Genomic DNA, 18,129 nt, shown 5'->3' with positions numbered 1-18,129 from the left:
GGAGGCAAACCTCTGGTTTGCAGCTGGAGAGGGAGGGCTTGGAGTGACTGGTGCGTAAGAAAGCTTTGGAAACGACCCCTGTCTGCCCTCTCTGCTTCTAAAAGGCTTTTAGCATTGGAAAATAAAAGCCAGGTGGGGGCCCGGCTGCTGCCCACGCCCAGGGAGGTGCTCAGTGCTGCCACCCGGTGTGTAACGGCCGGCAGTGCAGCCGTGCCGCGGCGTGTGCCGCCCCGTGGGAGCTCAATGCTGCCACCCTGTGTGTAAGGGCCGGCAGTGCAGCCGTGCCGCGGCGTGTGCCGCCCCGGGGGAGCTCAATGTTGCCATCCGGTGTGTAACGGCCGGCAGTGCTGGCGGAACGAACGTTTTTCTGACAGCTCTTGGAGGAACGTTTCTGTACAGGTGTTCCCCAGGGCTCCTCAGCTGCTCAGAACTCAACGTGTTGTCTTGGAGGGGAATAAAACCCATGGAACGCTGAGCGTGAGGTCACAACGCAGGCACCGCCCCCCCCAGCGTGGCACCGCCCCCCCCAGCGTGGCACCGCCCCCCCCCAGCGTGGCACCGCCCCCCCCAGCGTGGCACCGCCCCCCCCAGCGTGGCACCGCCCCCCCAGCGTGGCACCGCCCCCCCCAGCGTGGCACCGCCCCCCCCAGCGTGGCACCGCCCCCCCCCAGCGTGGCACCGCCCCCCCCAGCGTGGCACCGCCCCCCCCCAGCGTGGCACCGCCACCCCCAGCGTGGCACCGCCCCCCCCAGCGTGGCACCGCCCCCCCCCAGCGTGGCACCGCCCCCCCAGCGTGGCACCGCCCCCCCCAGCGTGGCACCGCCCCCCCCCAGCGTGGCACCGCCCCCCCCAGCGTGGCACCGCCCTCAATAACATGGCGCCAGATGCTTTAAAGTGGCTCAGTGCAGGGTTGTGGCTGGTAGAGGTTGGAGCTCTTCTGCTGTGTCCCAGGTCAGTGCCAGTCTCTGCTGCTTTGGGGGGTTTCTCTATAGCAGGCGCTGGAGCTGCGCGGGGCTTGGGGGGGTGGCCACCGGCGGGGCAGCGCGGGGCTTTTGGGGGGGAGAGGGGGGCGTGTCCGGGCTTGGCCGGCGGGGCTCTGCGGGGGTGGCGGCTGCTGCCTCAACCGTACCCAGAGGCCCCGTGGGAGCTCAATGCTGCCACCCTGTGTGTAATGGCCGGCAGTGCAGCCGTGCCGCGGCGTGTGCCGCCCTGGGGGAGCTAATTTCTGCAGCCTAACTGCGCTGAATGCTCGAAAATTCTTAGGGGAAGAGCGGAGGGCGGAGAGCTTGACTCGAGCGTCGCTATGGATCCGGCGCCTGCGCCCTAGCCCGGCTATGCTCGCGCCAGGGGGGCAGCGTCCCGGTGGTCGCTATGGATACGGCGCCTGCGCCGCAGCGGGTCCGGTCCCGGTGTCGCTGCCGGCCCGGGACTCCCAGGTGTGTTCCTTCCGGCGTCTGAAGGTGGTCTGGGGCCATCGGCAGGGCTTTTGGGGGTGACGGAGGAGGTCTTGGGGACACCTAAAAGGGTCTGGGGATACGTAAAGTTCTCGTGGGGCCATCGGAAAGGGTCAAGGGTCGTGGGGAGGCAGCTGGGCACCTCCGACGGACCCTTTGGGAGGTCTCTGCAGGCTCCCGTGGGAGCTGGGGGTGTCTCGGGGTGGGTTTGGGTTTGGGTTTGTGCTGCAAACAGCGTTGATAATGACTTAGAGAAAGACACACAAGAGACTCAGTAAGTCTCTTGTATCGTGCTTCTATTCTGGCGCCTGACACAGGTAGGATCATTTCAAAAGAGCTGTGTGTCTTCAGAGAGGTTTGGGCAAACTTTTATACAAAAAGTTATCTGTCTATAATGACAGAGGTCCAGATGCTGCCTATCTATACAAAGCTTATCTCTCTAAAAGAGCAGAAGTACACATATCATGCAGGTGTCCTTTGTCTTATCCAAAAGAGCATCTTGTCCAAGACTAACAGAAGTGAATCACTGACAAATCCTGTTATTCCTTCTCTATCCAAAGGCTGTCTGCCAACCCCTCTCCCCCTCCCTGCGTCCCAGCATTTCAGCTAACAAGCGGAAAATTCTTATCAACTCTGTGGTTCTGTTAATGAGACTTTTCTGTTCATCAGTTCCCCCCTTTCTCACAGCCAACAGTATATTCCTATACTATATTTTCTTAAGGCAAACTTTGGACCCAGGCTTTCTGAGCTATCTTTCCCATGCTGACAATTGTGGAAGTTACTCTCAGATGTAGTCACCCAGTCTGATGCCCCCCAAGTCCAATTCATTGAGGCTTCCCCAAATAAAGGGGTCCTCATTTGGCCTCGAGGAAGTTCAGTGCATATCCAACAGTTAGAGAGATTAGTTTGCAAAGCCAATTCTTGCCTAACGTGTAAGTACATATTGCCTTCCCATCCCTCAATTTCCTTGCTGTGCTGCAAAGATTTTGATAGGAATTTCTAGGTATTAACTACAGCCAGGGCAATCCTTCAAGTGCCCTAGGAACGCAGTGAAAACCTTTTGGGAATTGTTCCTGCTCTGGTACTCCTCAAGCTATGAGGAGCTCTTCAGGGCAGCTCCAAGGTTAGGTTTGGATTCTCCTGGAGTCTCACACAGAACGAGTCTCACGATTCCAGTGGTCTAATTTCATAGCTGCATTTTCTTCTCTCTGCCTAGGTGACAGGACGACCTCACTAATCAAGAGAGATAGCCTGAGCTCTGCAGGAACCTTGAACCCAAGCAGCCAGTGCCTTCTGTGAGTACTAGCTGTCCTTGCTCAACGTGGAAGTAGTTGAGAGCTGAAGCCAGACCACGCCTTAATTCCCTTAGCTTCCTCTTCTGCAGATTAAACAGTCCCAGTTCCTTCAGCCACTCCTCCTAAGGCTTGTTATCCAGACCCCTCACCAGCTTTGTGGCCCTTCTCTGGACTCACTCTCTCACAAGGGGTGTCCTGGGGAACACCACTTGTGCCCGGCCGGCCACCGGCTGGGTTTAACTCTGTTCCCCACCGCTCTTGGGGCCCAGCCATCCATCCTGTTCTGCTGTCCAGCAGTCCCTTTGAAAAAAAATCCATCTGAAAAAAGAAGTAGCAGAGAAGGAAAGTTGAAGCTGCAAGGATTGCAGTCCCCTCAGTTCTGGTTGTAGCCAGGTGGGGGTTGGTCTCTTCTCCCAGGCAAGCAGCACCAGAACAAGAGGACACAGTCTCAAGCTGTGCCAGGGGAGGTTTAGGCTGGATGTTAGGAAGTGGTTTACAGCTTGGCCAAAGACTCTTCTGATCCCTGTCTTCTGGTCGTGTCGGGTGCCAAGAAGGCCACTGGCAACCTGGCCAATATCAGGAACAGTGTGGCCAGCAGGAGCAGGGAGGTCATTCTGCCCCTGCACTTGGCACTGGTTAGGGCACACCTTGAGTCCCGTGTCCAGTTCTGGGCCCCTCCGTTTAAGCAAGACGTTGAGTTGCTGGAAGGAGTCCGGAGAAGGGCAACAAAGCTGGGGAGGGGTTTGGAGCACAGGCCTGTGAGGAGAGGCTGAGGGAGCTGGGGTTGCTTAGCCTGGAGAAGAGGAGGCTCAGGGGAGACCTTCTTGCTCTCTGCAACTCCCTGAAGGGAGGTTGTAGCCAGGTGGGGGTTGGTCTCTTCTTCCAGGCAAGCAGCACCAGAACAAGAGGACACAGTCTCAGGCTGCACCAGGGGAGGTTTAGGCTAGAGGTTAGGAAGAGGTTCTGCACAGAGAGAGTGATGGCCCATTGGAATGGGCTGCCCAGGGAGGTGGTGGAGTCACCATCTTTGGAGGTGTTCAGGAGGAGACTGGATAGGGTGCTTGGTTGCATGGTTTAGTTGATTAGGTGGTGTTGGATGATAGGTTGGACACGATGATCTTGAAGGTCTCTTCCAACCTGGTCCGGTCCATTCCATTCCATCACCATCTAATCAACTAAACCATGGCACTGAGTGCCTCATCCAGTCTCTTTCTAAACACTTCCAGTGATGGTGACTCCACCACCTCCCTGGGCAGCACATTCCAAAGGCCAATCTCTCTTTCATCCTGCTCTATTCTAGTCTGTGAAGATCTTCTTCCTAACATCCAGGTTTAATTGGTGAGAGCAACAGACTTGGTTGCTGCCACCCGCTGCTAAGGGGTCTGAGTGGCCCCCAAATGGGGTTTGGAGGCAGGTAAAGGTTTCTTTTGGCGTGTGAAGGGGTTTTGTGGGCATCTAGAAGGGGTGTGGAGCCCCCTGAAAGGGTCTGGGATAGTGTCAGGGGGTTCTGGGCTGGTCCACCAGCGGGTCTGGGGACATTAGAAGCGTCTGGGGGTACCTAAAACGGAGCTGGGCGTATCAGATGGGGGGTTTGGGTGACTCCAAAGGGGTTTTGTGGGCATCTAAGTTGGGGAATCTGTGGGGGTCCTGAAGGAGTTGGGGGGTTCTCAGTGAGGTTTTGGAGTCTCTATGGAGTGCCTGGAGTCTCCTGGAGTGCCTGTGCTTGAAACCCCCCCCAAAGGCCGTGCAGAGTGGTGCTCACAGTAGCTCTGCAAGTCTGCCATGGGCTCAGGAGGCTGTGGAGCGGTTAAACCTTTTCTTTTGCTCAAGCACAATCTTTCTGAATTCTTGGATTTTTTTTTTTTCCCAGGGTGATGTGAAACTGTCTGATTTTGGGCTAAGCACAGCTGTTCAGAAGTCTCAGAGACCTGAGCTCTACAGGAACTTCGCACACAAACCCCCAAGTGCTTTCTGTGAGTACAAGCTGTCCTTGTCCAGCATGGAGGTAGTTGAGAGCTGAAGCCAGACCACGCCATAATTCCCTCAGCTTCCTCTTCTGAAAAAAGAAGTAGCAGAGAAGGAAAGCTGAAGCTGCAAAGACTGCAGTCCCCTCAGTTCTGGTGGTACCCTCTGTGAGATCCTAAGCCACCTGAACTGAGCCGGTCAGGCAGCCAAGCTAGTGCAGCAGTGTCTTCTGGAGAGTTGATAGGAGCCAGTTCTGTGGGGTTTGTTGAAGGGAGTGGCCAGTCGTTCTACATGAACAATTGTCTTAGTGCTAGCAAGCAGGAGGCTCTGAAGTGTGGTACTTTGAGAGCTCCATTCATACTTGCCCTTCAGGAGGAGCCAGCTCTTTCATTGAAGGATCTTCCTGAGGTGTCCAAGTACAATTTCTGTTGACACTTTTCAGCTCTTACATCCAGGTTGCTGACAGAGGATGTTGGTTTGTGGGCCCTGGCAGCGACAGTTTTCCAAAGAGGAGCTCTAAGGCCAGCTGCAAGGTTAGGTTTGGATTCTCCTGGGGTGCCTGTTGTTCACAAAGTTCTTTGCTGTTGCAAAGCTGGGAGAAGTGTGAGGTTCAGCTGATGAAGTTTCTCTCTTTAGGAGTGTCTGCTCAGCCGTCCTCTTCCTGGATCTCGGAGCTTTGTCTCTCCCTGTTTGCGGTGCCCCGACAAGGACTTGTGCCGACACATCCTCGGGAAGCTGAAACCACCAAAGGGTTTAATGGGTTTGAGACAAAATTCACCCAACACCTTCTGCGGTGGTGTACGGGAAAGAGTCGGTAGGGGAAGCCGCAGGACAGCCTGCAGCAAAGCTCAGGACTTGTTCCCTCGCCTCTGCCTTCTGCACGTCTCCTCGTCGGCCGCCTGTGAGCGAGACGCTTCACCAGCTGGCTTGTTTGAAATCAGCAAAGTTATGGCATGGAAGTTATCTGGTAGGAGTCGTTGCTAAACAGATGCAGTTGAAGCTTTGTATCTTCCGTTCTCTCTACTAGTTATTCTAATCTTGCCCTGTTGGTTTAGCCCATCAGTTTTCATGTTCTCTTCATCTATTAGTAGCAGAAGAAAGGGCCCCTTGATTCCAGTATTTCTTGCTGTAGTTCAGAGGTAGAGTTGGCTTTCCCTCTGACCTTTTATACTTTTACTTTGTGTTAAGTGGAACCCAAAACTGAATAGGATACTTTGTGTAAAGCTTGAGCAGCCCTTAACTTTCGAATTATTATACTGCATGCACTACTGCTTTGCAACATTCACAGGACTGTGGTGGTGTCAGACGGTTCACTTGCATTTAGCTCCTCAGGGGCCAGGCCTTCCTTTGGGCTGATAGTCTTGGCCAAAGCTGCAATGTTCAGTCATTGCTGTGAAAGGCAGGAGGTTCATCAGGAGGTTTCCTTTCTGAGGAGGTTCCCCTCAGAAAGGAAACTGGTGACATGGTCACAAGTGATGAGGAAAAGGCTGAGGTGCTTAATAACTTCTTTACCTCAGTCTTCACTGCAAGGGCCTCTAGCCACACTCCTGATGTTATGGAAGTCAAAGCCAGGGACGGGGAGGAAGAACTGCCCATTGTAAGTGCAGATCAGGTTCGTGATCATCTGAAGAACCTGAAAGTGTTCAAGTCCATGGGACCCGACGGGATACACCCACGGGTGCTGAGAGAACTGGCAGAGGAGGTTGCTAAACCCCTCTCTATTATATTTCAAAAGTCATGGCAGTCTGGGGCAGTCCCCACAGACTGGAAAAGGGGAAACATTGCCCCCATCTTCAAAAAGGGCAAGAAGGAGTAACCAGGGAACTCCAGGCCAGTCAGTCTCACCTCTGTGCCTGGAAAGATCATGGAGCAGATCCTCCTGGAGTCACTACTCGCTCAAAAGAATAGTGAAGAGGTGATTGGGAACAGTCAGCATGGCTTTGCCAAGGGCAAATCCTGCCTGACCAACCTGGTGGCCTTCTATGAGCAGGTGACAAAATTAATAGCTGAGGGGCGAGCAACTGATGTCGTTTACCTGGACCTGAGCAAAGCCTTCGACACTGTCCCGCACCACATCCTGGTCTCCAGGCTGGTGACACATGGGTGTGATGGGTGACCACTGGATGGATAAGGAACTGGCTTGATGGCCGCAGCCAAAGAGTGGCTGTCAATGGCTCCATGTCCCAGGGGAGGCCAGGGACAAGCAGAGTCCCTCAGGGATCACTCCTGGAACCAGGCTTGTTCAACATCTCTGTGGGTGCCATGGACAGTGGCATTGAGTGCACCCTCAGCAAGTTTGCTGATGACACCAAGCTGTGTGGTGCAGCAGACACGCTGGAGGGAAGGGAGGCCATCCAGAGGGACCTTGACAGGCTGGAGAGGTGGGCACAAGCCAACCTCATGAAGTTCAATAAGAGCAAGTGCAGGGTCCTGCATCTGGGTCGAGGCAATCCCAGGCACAAATCCAGGCTGGGCAGTGACTGGCTGGAAAGTAGCCCTGAGGAGAGAGACTTGGGGGTGCTGGTGGACAAAAAGCTCAACATGAGCTCTCAATGTGCACTTGCAGCCCGCAAGGCCAATCAGATCCTGGGCTGCATCAGGAGAAGTGTGGCTAGCAGGTCGAGGGAGGTGATCCTCCCCCTCTGCTCAGCCCTGGTGAGACCCCACCTGGAGTACTGTGTCCAGTTCTGGAGCCCCTATGACAAGAGGGATGTGGAGGTGCTGGAACGTGTCCAGAGAAGGGCCACGAGGATGATCAGAGGGCTGGAGCACCTCTCCTATGAGGGCAGACTGAAGGAGTTGGGGCTGTTCAGTCTGCAGAAGAGAGGGCTCCGAGGTGACCTAATTGTGGCCTTCCAGTATCTGAAAGGGGCCTACAGGAAGGCTGGGGAAGTTTGCTTTATTTTGTGCCTTTTTGGGGGTGAATCAAAGGGAGTGGGGGGATTGTGGGTGGGCTGGTTCTGCCACGTGGGGCAGGGGGCTGCTGCAGCAGAGGAGCAGGTGAGCGAGGGCTGGGGGCCCCCCCCTAAAGTGCTGAAAATTCTCCGAGGGGACCACACTATCTTTAAAAGTGTAAGTACTGGGGTGAGGCGAGGCGGAGGCAAACCTCTGGTTTGCAGCTGGAGAGGGAGGGCTTGGAGTGACTGGTGCGTAAGAAAGCTTTGGAAACGACCCCTGTCTGCCCTCTCTGCTTCTAAAAGGCTTTTAGCATTGGAAAATAAAAGCCAGGTGGGGGCCCGGCTGCTGCCCACGCCCAGGGAGGTGCTCAGTGCTGCCACCCGGTGTGTAACGGCCGGCAGTGCAGCCGTGCCGCGGCGTGTGCCGCCCCGTGGGAGCTCAATGCTGCCACCCTGTGTGTAAGGGCCGGCAGTGCAGCCGTGCCGCGGCGTGTGCCGCCCCGGGGGAGCTCAATGTTGCCATCCGGTGTGTAACGGCCGGCAGTGCTGGCGGAACGAACGTTTTTCTGACAGCTCTTGGAGGAACGTTTCTGTACAGGTGTTCCCCAGGGCTCCTCAGCTGCTCAGAACTCAACGTGTTGTCTTGGAGGGGAATAAAACCCATGGAACGCTGAGCGTGAGGTCACAACGCAGGCACCGCCCCCCCCCAGAGTGGCGCCGACCCCCCAGCGTGGCGCCGCCCCCCCCAGCGTCGCGCCGCCCCCCCCCAGCGTGGCACCGCCGCCCCCAGCGTGGCACCGCCCCCCCCAGCGTGGCACCGCCCCCCCAGCGTGGCACCGCCCCCCCCCAGCGTGGCACCGCCCCCCCAGCGTGGCACCGCCCCCCCCGCGTGGCACCGCCCCCCCCCAGCGTGGCACCGCCCCCCCCCAGCGTGGCACCGCCCCCCCCAGCGTGGCACCGCCCCCCCCAGCGTGGCACCGCCCCCCCCCAGCGTGGCACCGCCCCCCCCCAGCGTGGCACCGCCCCCCCCCAGCGTGGCACCGCCCCCCCAGCGTGGCACCGCCCCCCCCAGCGTGGCACCGCCCCCCCAGCGTGGCACCGCCCCCCCCAGCGTGGCACCGCCCCCCCCAGCGTGGCACCGCCCCCCCCGCGTGGCACCGCCCCCCCCCGCGTGGCACCGCCCCCCCCAGCGTGGCACCGCCCCCCCCAGCGTGGCACCGCCCCCCCAGCGTGGCGCCGCCCCCCCCCAGCGTGGCGCCGCCCCCCCCAGCGTGGCACCGCCCCCCCCAGCGTGGCACCGCCCCTCCAGCCTGAACCCCACCCCCCAGCTTGGCACCGCCCTCAACAACATGGCGCCAGATGCTTTAAAGTGGCTTAGTGCAGGGTTGTGGCTGGTAGAGGTTGGAGCTCTTCTGCTGTGTCCCAGGTCAGTGCCAGTCTCTGCTGCTTTGGGGGGTTTCTCTATAGCAGCCGCTGAGCTGCGCGGGGCTTGGGGGGGTGGCCACCGGCGGGGCAGCGCGGGGCTTTTGGGGGGGGAGGGGGGCGTGTCCGGGCTTGGCCGGCGGGGCTCTGCGGGGGTGGCGGCTGCTGCCTCAACCGTACCCAGAGGCCCCGGGGGAGCTCAATGCTGCCACCCTGTGTGTAATGGCCGGCAGTGCAGCCGTGCCGCGGCGTGTGCCGCCCCGGGGGAGCTCAATGCTGCCTCCCGGTGTGTAATGGCCGGCAGTGCAGCCGTGCCGCGGCGTATACCGCCCCGGGGGAGCTCAGTGCTCAACCCTGTGTGTAATGGCCGGCAGTGCAGCCGTGCCGCGGCGTATACCGCCCCGTGGGAGGTCAGTGCTCAACCCGGTGTGTAATGGCCGGCAGTGCAGCCGTGCCGCGGCGTGTGCCGCCCTGGGGGAGCTAATTTCTGCAGCCTAACTGCGCTGAATGCTCAACAATTCTTAGGGGAAGAGCGGAGGGCGGAGAGCTTGACTCGAGCGTCGCTATGGATCCGGCGCCTGCGCCCTAGCCCGGCTCTGCTCGCGCCAGGGGGGCAGCGTCCCGGTGGTCGCTATGGACACGGCGCCTGCGCCGCAGCGGGTCCGGTCCCGGTGTCGCTGCCGGCCCGGGACTCCCAGGTGTGTTCCTTCCGGCGTCTGAAGGTGGTCTGGGGCCATCGGCAGGGCTTTTGGGGGTGACGGAGGAGGTCTTGGGGACACCTAAAAGGGTCTGGGGATACGTAAAGTTCTCGTGGGGCCATCGGAAAGGGTCAAGGGTCGTGGGGAGGCAGCTGGGCACCTCCGACGGACCCTTTGGGAGGTCTCTGCAGGCTCCCGTGGGAGCTGGGGGTGTCTCGGGGTGGGTTTGGGTTTGGGTTTGTGCTGCAAACAGCGTTGATAATGACTTAGAGAAAGACACACAAGAGACTCAGTAAGTCTCTTGTATCGTGCTTCTATTCTGGCGCCTGACACAGGTAGGATCATTTCAAAAGAGCTGTGTGTCTTCAGAGAGGTTTGGGCAAACTTTTACACAAAAAGTTATCTGTCTATAATGACAGAGGTCCAGATGCTGCCTATCTATACAAAGCTTATCTATCTAAAAGAGCAGAAGTACACATATCATGCAGGTGTCCTTTATCGTATACAAAAGAGCATCTTGTCCAAGACTAACAGAAGTGAATCACTGACAAATCCTGTTATTCCTTCTCTATCCAAAGGCTGTCTGCCAACCCCTCTCCCCCTCCCTGCGTCCCAGCATTTCAGCTAACAAGCGGAAAATTCTTATCAACTCTGTGGTTCTGTTAATGAGACTTTTCTGTTCATCAGTTCCCCCCTTTCTCACAGCCAACAGTATATTCCTATACTATATTTTCTTAAGGCAAACTTTGGACCCAGGCTTTCTGAGCTATCTTTCCCATGCTGACACTTGTGGAAGTTACTCTCAGATGTAGTCACCCAGTCTGATGCCCCCCAAGTCCAATTCATTGAGGCTTCCCCAAATAAAGGGGTCCTCATTTGGCCTCGAGGAAGTTCAGTGCATATCCAACAGTTAGAGAGATTAGTTTGCAAAGCCAATTCTTGCCTAACGTGTAAGTACATATTGCCTTCCCATCCCTCAATTTCCTTGCTGTGCTGCAAAGATTTTGATAGGAATTTCTAGGTATTAACTACAGCCAGGGCAATCCTTCAAGTGCCCTAGGAATGCAGTGAAAACCTTTTGGGAATTGTTCCTGCTCTGGTACTCCTCAAGCTATGAGGAGCTCTTCAGGGCAGCTCCAAGGTTAGGTTTGGATTCTCCTGGAGTCTCACACAGAACGAGTCTCACGATTCCAGTGGTCTCATTTCATAGCTGCATTTTCTTCTCTCTGCCTAGGTGACAGGACGACCTCACTAATCAAGAGAGATAGCCTGAGCTCTGCAGGAACCTTGAACCCAAGCAGCCAGTGCCTTCTGTGAGTACAAGCTGTCCTTGCTCAACGTGGAAGTAGTTGAGAGCTGAAGCCAGACCACGCCTTAATTCCCTTAGCTTCCTCTTCTGCAGATTAAACAGTCCCAGTTCCTTCAGCCACTCCTCCTAAGGCTTGTTATCCAGACCCCTCACCAGCTTTGTGGCCCTTCTCTGGACTCACTCTCTCACAAGGGGTGTCCTGGGGAACACCACTTGTGCCCGGCCGTCCACCGGCTGGGTTTAACTCTGTTCCCCACCGCTCTTGGGGCCCAGCCATCCATCCTGTTCTGCTGTCCAGCAGTCCCTTTGAAAAACAATCCATCTGAAAAAAGAAGTAGCAGAGAAGGAAAGTTGAAGCTGCAAGGATTGCAGTCCCCTCAGTTCTGGTTGTAGCCAGGTGGGGGTTGGTCTCTTCTCCCAGGCAAGCAGCACCAGAACAAGAGGACACAGTCTCAAGCTGTGCCAGGGGAGGTTTAGGCTGAATGTTAGGAAGTGGTTTACAGCTTGGCCAAAGACTCTTCTGATCCCTGTCTTCTGGTCGTGACCAGCAGCGTGCACGGGTGGCCAAGAAGGCCACTGGCAACCTGGCCAATATCAGGAACAGTGTGGCCAGCAGGAGCAGGGAGGTCATTCTGCCCCTGCACTTGGCACTGGTTAGGGCACACCTTGAGTCCCGTGTCCAGTTCTGGGCCCCTCCGTTTAAGCAAGACGTTGAGTTGCTGGAAGGAGTCCGGAGAAGGGCAACAAAGCTGGGGAGGGGTTTGGAGCACAGGCCTGTGAGGAGAGGCTGAGGGAGCTGGGGTTGCTTAGCCTGGAGAAGAGGAGGCTCAGGGGAGACCTTCTTGCTCTCTGCAACTCCCTGAAGGGAGGTTGTAGCCAGGTGGGGGTTGGTCTCTTCTTCCAGGCAAGCAGCACCAGAACAAGAGGACACAGTCTCAAGCTGTGGCAGGGGAGGTTTAGGCTAGAGGTTAGGAAGAGGTTCTGCACAGAGAGAGTGATTGCCCATTGGAATGGGCTGCCCAGGGAGGTGGTGGAGTCACCATCTTTGGAGGTGTTCAGGAGGAGACTGGATAGGGTGCTTGGTTGCATGGTTCAGTTGATTAGGTGGTGTTGGATGATAGGTTGGACACGATGATCTTGAAGGTCTCTTCCAACCTGGTCCGGTCCATTCCATTCCATCACCATCTAATCAACTAAACCATGGCACTGAGTGCCTCATCCAGTCTCTTTCTAAACACTTCCAGTGATGGTGACTCCACCACCTCCCTGGGCAGCACATTCCAAAGGCCAATCTCTCTTTCAACCTGCTCTATTCTATTCTATGAAGACCTTCTTCCTAACATCCAGGTTTAATTGGTGAGAGCAACAGACTTGGTTGCTGCCACCCGCTGCTAAGGGGTCTGAGTGGCCCCCAAATGGGGTTTGGAGGCAGGTAAAGGTTTCTTTTGGCATGTGAAGGGGTTTTGTGGGCATCTAGAAGGGGTGTGGAGCCCCCTGAAAGGGTCTGGGATAGTGTCAGGGGGTTCTGGGCTGGTCTACCAGCGGGTCTGGGGACATTAGAAGCGTCTGGGGGTACCTAAAACAGATCTGGGCGTATCAGATGGGGGGTTTGGGTGCATCCAAAGGGGTTTTGTGGGCATCTAAGTTGGGGAGTCTGGGGGGGTCCTGAAGGAGTTGGGGGGTTCTCCTCAAGCTATGAGCAGACACACAGACAGTTGTTAACGGACTTTCTTTGATCATTCCAGGACTGGTGTGCTGGGACTGGCAGGATCTTCCTGAGCTGTCCACGTACAGTTTCTGTCGACACTCTTCAGCTCGTACATCCGGTTTGCTGACAGAGGGTGTGGGGTTTGTGGGGCCCGGCAGCGAGACTTTTCCAAAGAGGAGCTCTTCAGGGCAGCTCCAAGGTTAGGTTTGGATTCTCCTGGAGTCTCACACAGAACGAGTCTCACGATTCCAGTGGTCTCATTTCATAGCTGCATTTTCTTCTCTCTGCCTAGGTGACAGGACGACCTCACTAATCAAGAGAGATAGCCTGAGCTCTGCAGGAACCTTGAACCCAAGCAGCCAGTGCCTTCTGTGAGTACAAGCTGTCCTTGCTCAACGTGGAAGTAGTTGAGAGCTGAAGCCAGACCATACCTTAATTCCCTCAGCTTCCTCTTCTGCAGATTAAACAGTCCCAGTTCCTTCAGCCACTCCTCATAAGGCTTGTTATCCAGACCCCTCACCAGCTTTGTGGCCCTTCTCTGGACTCACTCTCTCACAAGGGGTGTCCTGGGGAACACCACTTGTGCCCGGCCGGCCACCGGCTGGGTTTAACTCTGTTCCCCACCGCTCTTGGGGCCCAGCCATCCATCCTGTTCTGCTGTCCAGCAGTCCCTTTGAAAAAAAATCCATCTGAAAAAAGAAGTAGCAGAGAAGGAAAGCTGAAGCTGCAAGGATTGCAGTCCCCTCAGTTCTGGTTGTAGCCAGGTGGGGGTTGGTCTCTTCTCCCAGGCAAGCAGCACCAGAACAAGAGGACACAGTCTCAAGCTGTGCCAGGGGAGGTTTAGGCTGGATGTTAGGAAGAAGGTCTTCATAGAATAGAATAGAGCAGGTTGAAAGAGAGATTGGCCTTTGGAATGTGCTGCTCAGGGAGGTGGTGCCCAGGGAGTCACCATCACTGGAAGTGTTTAGAAAGAGACTGGATGAGGCACTCAGTGCCGTGGTTTAGTTGATTAGATGGTGTTGGAATGGAATGGAACGGAATAGAATAGAATAGACCAGACCGAGTTGGAAGAGACCTTCAAGATCATCGTGTCCAACCTATCATCCAACACCACCTAATCAACTAAACCAAGCAACCAGGCACCCTATCCAGTCTCCTCCTGAACACCTCCAAAGATGGTGACTCCACCACCACCCTGGGCAGCCCATTCCAATGGGCCATCACTCTCTCCGTGCAGAACCTCTTCCTAACCTCTAGCCTAAACCTCCCCTGGTGCAGCCTGAGACTGTGTCCTCTTGCTGGGCCTGGTGATGATCAAAGTTCTTTTCCAAGCTGCTTACTCCTGTTTGGTTTTATTCTCCTGCATGAATTGTCAGTTCAAAGCACTCGAGAGAAATGGTGTGATGGCTGTGCTGCCAAGCATCAGACTGGGGACCGAAAGACAACCTCCTGTGGATCGATGTACCGGGATATTCCAGGAACCTCTGTGCTGCCACAGACCTGGACTTAAACTCGTTCCAGATGCCGCGGTGTGTTCCACATGACAATCGCACTCGGCACGTGAAGAGTGGCCAAGAGACTTCCCTTGTTTCCTTTGTGGAAGGCTTTTGTGTGTCCCCCGGCCCCGGGGGCCGTGTTCCTCTCGGGCAGGCTGCGGACGAGGCTGCCCTCGGCAGCAGGCGTGCCGCAAGCGGAGCGGCGAAGCTGTGTTCCTGGCAGTTCTCTCTCCGCCTGGATCAGGACGAAGGTGCCGGCCGACAAGGACTTGCCCTGACACAGGGCCAGAGAGCTGAGAGCACCAAAGGGTTTAATTGGTGAGAGCAACAGACTTGGTTGCTGCCACCCGCTGCTAAGTGGCCCCCACATGGGGTTTGGAGGCAGGTAAAGGTTTCTTTTGGCGTGTGAAGGGGTTTTGTGGGCATCTAGAAGGGGTGTGGAGCCCCCTGAAAGGGTCTGGGATAGTGTCAGGGGGTTCTGGGCTGGTCCACCAGCGGGTCTGGGGACATTGGAAGCATCTGGGGGTACCTAAAGTGGAGCTGGGTGTTTCAGATGGGGGGTTTGGGTGCAACCAAAGGGGTTTTGTGGGCATCTAAGTTGGAGAATCTGTGGGGGTCCTGAAGGAGTTGGGGGGTTCTCAGTGAGGTTTTGGAGTCTCTATGGAGTCCCTGTTGTATCTTGGGTCTGCTGTGGGATTGGTAGTGACTGGGTGCTCCGGTTTTGGTGGCTCCAGGGCAGCAGGTACCCACAGGGCTGTGCCTTGCTTTATGTTCCCCAGCTGTGGGCCAAGCAGGAGCCCCAGGGGAAGGGAATTTCAGCATGTGGCGGGTGATAGTGGAGGCGACTTCCTGACAAAATGGCTTTGGGGGTTTGGTTAGGTCTTGTTTTTATGGTTGACTCACTCTTGCTTTCTTTCCTTTTTTTTCAGGGAGCTTAACTGCTTTGCCTGAGGACCAGTTGCAGATTTGTATTCGGCCTCAGCCACAAGCCCTGACACGGAGCGGGGTGCTTTGGTGTCAGAATGTGGAGCTGTTGGAAACCAAATTGCTCACTGAAAAAAAGAAAAGGAATAATTTGTCATAAAAAAATCCCCACAGTTCCTGTAAGCTTTCGAGTTCCTACTTAATAATATAAAGCAGTTTGTGGTTTGGTTGGTTTGGTTTTTTTCTTGTTGTGCTGCAAAGATTTTGATAGGAATTTCTAGGTATTAACTACAGCCAGAGCAAGCCTCTACTTGCCCTGGGAACGCAGTGAAAACCTTTTGGGAATTGGTTCTGCTCTGTTACTCCTCAAGCTATGAGCAGACACACAGGCAGTTGTTAACAGAGTTTCTTTGTGCATTCCAGGTCCGGTGTGTTCAGACCGGCAGGATCTTCCTGGGCCATCCGATTACGGTTTCCGTTGACACTTTTCAGCCCTTACATCCGGTTTGCCGACAGAGGACGTTGGTTTGTGGGCCCTGGCAGCGACAGTTTTCCAAAGAGGAGCTCTAAGGCCAGCTGCAAGGTTAGGTTTGGATTCTCCTGGGGTGCCTGTGCTTGAAAGCCCCCCAGAGGCCGTGCAGAGTGGTGCTCGCAGTAGCTCTGTGCAAGTCTGCCATGGGCTCAGGAGGCCAGTATCTAGAGAGAGGGAAGGACAGAGACACTTCTAAGACAGTTTTAAAGAAATAATTATGAGAAGAGGCAAATTAATTCTGGGGACTCATGTGATATATCTGTTCAAGAGAAAAAAAAATGAAGGAGGTTTCTGACCATAACCAGGCTGACAAAGCACAGTAATGTGGTTTCCTATGGGATTCAACTCCTCCTGCATTGCACAGGACACTTCAACAGCTGTCCTGACAAGCTCTAAGTAATGAACTTAATCCACCCTGTGCGAGCAATGGGGCAAAAGATTACAAAATCCATGTATGCAGTTGAGATGTGTTACGTTGGGACGCCCAGGATACAGCTCATCAAGCTCTCCTAGTGTTTAGACGCAAGATGGAAGAAGGAAGGGGGAAGACAGAGCAGAAGGTCTATTTAAATATGAAACTCCTAGGCTGAAAGAAAAGAAAAACATTTTAAAGAGCACTCAGTGAGACTCTGTCACCAGCATAGCTAATCACAGAATCACTGAGTGTTAGGGGTTGGAAGGGACCCCAAAATAGCATCCGGTCCAACCCCTGTGCCAGTGCAGGATCACCTGGGGCGGGTTTTGAATGTCTCCAGAGACTCCACTAACTCTCTGGGCAGCCTGCTCCAGGGCTCTGGCACACACAGTGAAAAGGTTTTCCCTTCTGTTCCTGTGGAACTTCCTCCTTTTATTCGTCGGACGCAGCGAAGCCGCTGGGTCGTGTTGCTGCGGCAAGGTGACCCACCCTGTAGTTCAGGGCCTGGGTCTGTGCCTTCATGGCAGCCTGTTCCCTTGGCACCCTGTCAGCTTAACAGCCCTGTGCTCGGGGCCTGTGTGACGAGTTGTGGAGCCCTCCATCCCCCTTCTGTCCCCAGCAGCAGCCCAAGGTCCCTGTAAGCAGGGCTGGGGAGGCTGCTTTAGGCAGCTAACAGGAACCAACCTTGCCTGGCCCTTAGGGGGCTGAGGTCAGTCCCTGGGCTCCCGAAGAGGTGGTGTTGCGCTGCTGCCAGGAGGGCCGGCCCGTAGGTGGGGCACGGGCCAGAGCCTGTGGCTCTCTGTGGGGCTTTTTGGGAGTGCTGCTGAGGCCTCACTCTGTCCTGTTGGCATCCTTTGTCAGGGTAGCCAGATCCTAGGCCTGATGTCTATCGTTAGCTCAATCGCAGAATTTGCTCGTCTGCTGTTCCTGTCCGTAAATTTTTGCCAGTGCTTCTGTAATAAAAAGGTTTTTATTTCTCCTGTAACTTGCAAGCTGGTGACCTCCTTAGGAGCACCACTGTGTTGTTCACAAAGTTCTTTGCTGTTGCAAAGCTGGGAGAAGTGTGAGGTTCAGCTGATGAAGTTTCTCTCTTTAGGAGTGTCTGCTCAGCCGTCCTCTTCCTGGATCTCGGAGCTTTGTCTCTCCCTGTTTGCGGTGCCCCGACAAGGACTTGTGCCGACACATCCTCGGGAAGCTGAAACCACCAAAGGGTTTAATGGGTGAGAGCAAAGCTCAGCTGTGTGCTGAAGCTGCAAACCTTGCCCAGAAGGCTGTCCCCGGCTCGGGGTGATAAAAAGAACAGGAGCGTAGCCGCTCGGCTGTCTTTCCTTCTGTGATGCCACAGGGGGGTGGGCGAGGATACAGCAGAGGAGCAGTGAGGGAGGGGTGAGGGCAGCCTCCCACAAAGGCTGCTTGCAGACCTGAAATGCCAAATGTTTGAAATGCCAGGACGTTCTTGGAGGGGAGGGAAAGCCCCGGGCAAGTGTAAGAGTGAGTGTGAGGTGTTCCAGCAGAGGAACAGCGGTGCTGCTTATTGAGAGATTGCAGAAGGGCAGTGATTTGTGTGCAGAAAGGCCTTGACGTGACCCCCCTCTGTTCTGTAGAAAGGCTTCTAGAGGAGAAAAGCACATCCTGAGCAGAGCCACGGGGGGGTGTGGGGTGTGGTTTGAAGCAGAAATAGCAACTGTCTCTCAATTAAAACAGTGGATTGTCTTTCGTGTGTGTGTGTGGTGTGCTGTTTTTTCATTGACTGGAAAAAGCTCTGCAGGGAGACCAGCTGATCTGCTCCCGAGGCACAGCAGCACCGGACCTGCTGAGCGCTGGGGGCCTGTTAAGGAGGGTCTGCTGTCATCTGAAGTGGGCTTGGGGGTATGAAAGGGGAATTTGGGGGCATGTGAAGGGTTCTGGGAGCATCTAGAGGTGTCTGGGGACCTCTGGAGGGGCTCCTGGGTCATGTCTGGAGGGTCAGGGAGGAGTGGGGGGGTCTGTGCCTCAGTGTGGTTTCGGGGTCTCT

The 18,129-nt window shown here is 55.7% G+C and overlaps 1 long non-coding RNA gene across 1 annotated transcript; it reads left to right on the top strand.

Annotated features, from left to right (window-relative positions):
- Window positions 1-15,176: 15,176 nt before the first annotated feature.
- Window positions 15,177-17,807, top strand: LOC137452363 (uncharacterized). The gene is made up of 3 exons (XR_010990045.1): window positions 15,177-15,347; window positions 15,592-15,751; window positions 17,212-17,807. It is a non-coding gene; the product is annotated as an uncharacterized lncRNA (long non-coding RNA).
- Window positions 17,808-18,129: the final 322 nt, after the last annotated feature.

Source organism: Melanerpes formicivorus, unplaced genomic scaffold (genome assembly GCF_026170545.1).
Source record: "Melanerpes formicivorus ecotype bairdi unplaced genomic scaffold, bMelFor1.0.p_v2 SCAF_52, whole genome shotgun sequence".
In the NCBI taxonomy this organism is placed as follows: Eukaryota; Metazoa; Chordata; class Aves; order Piciformes; family Picidae; genus Melanerpes; species Melanerpes formicivorus.
The sequence above is the reverse complement of the archived record's forward strand: the minus strand, read 5'-3'. Positions and strand labels throughout refer to the sequence as shown.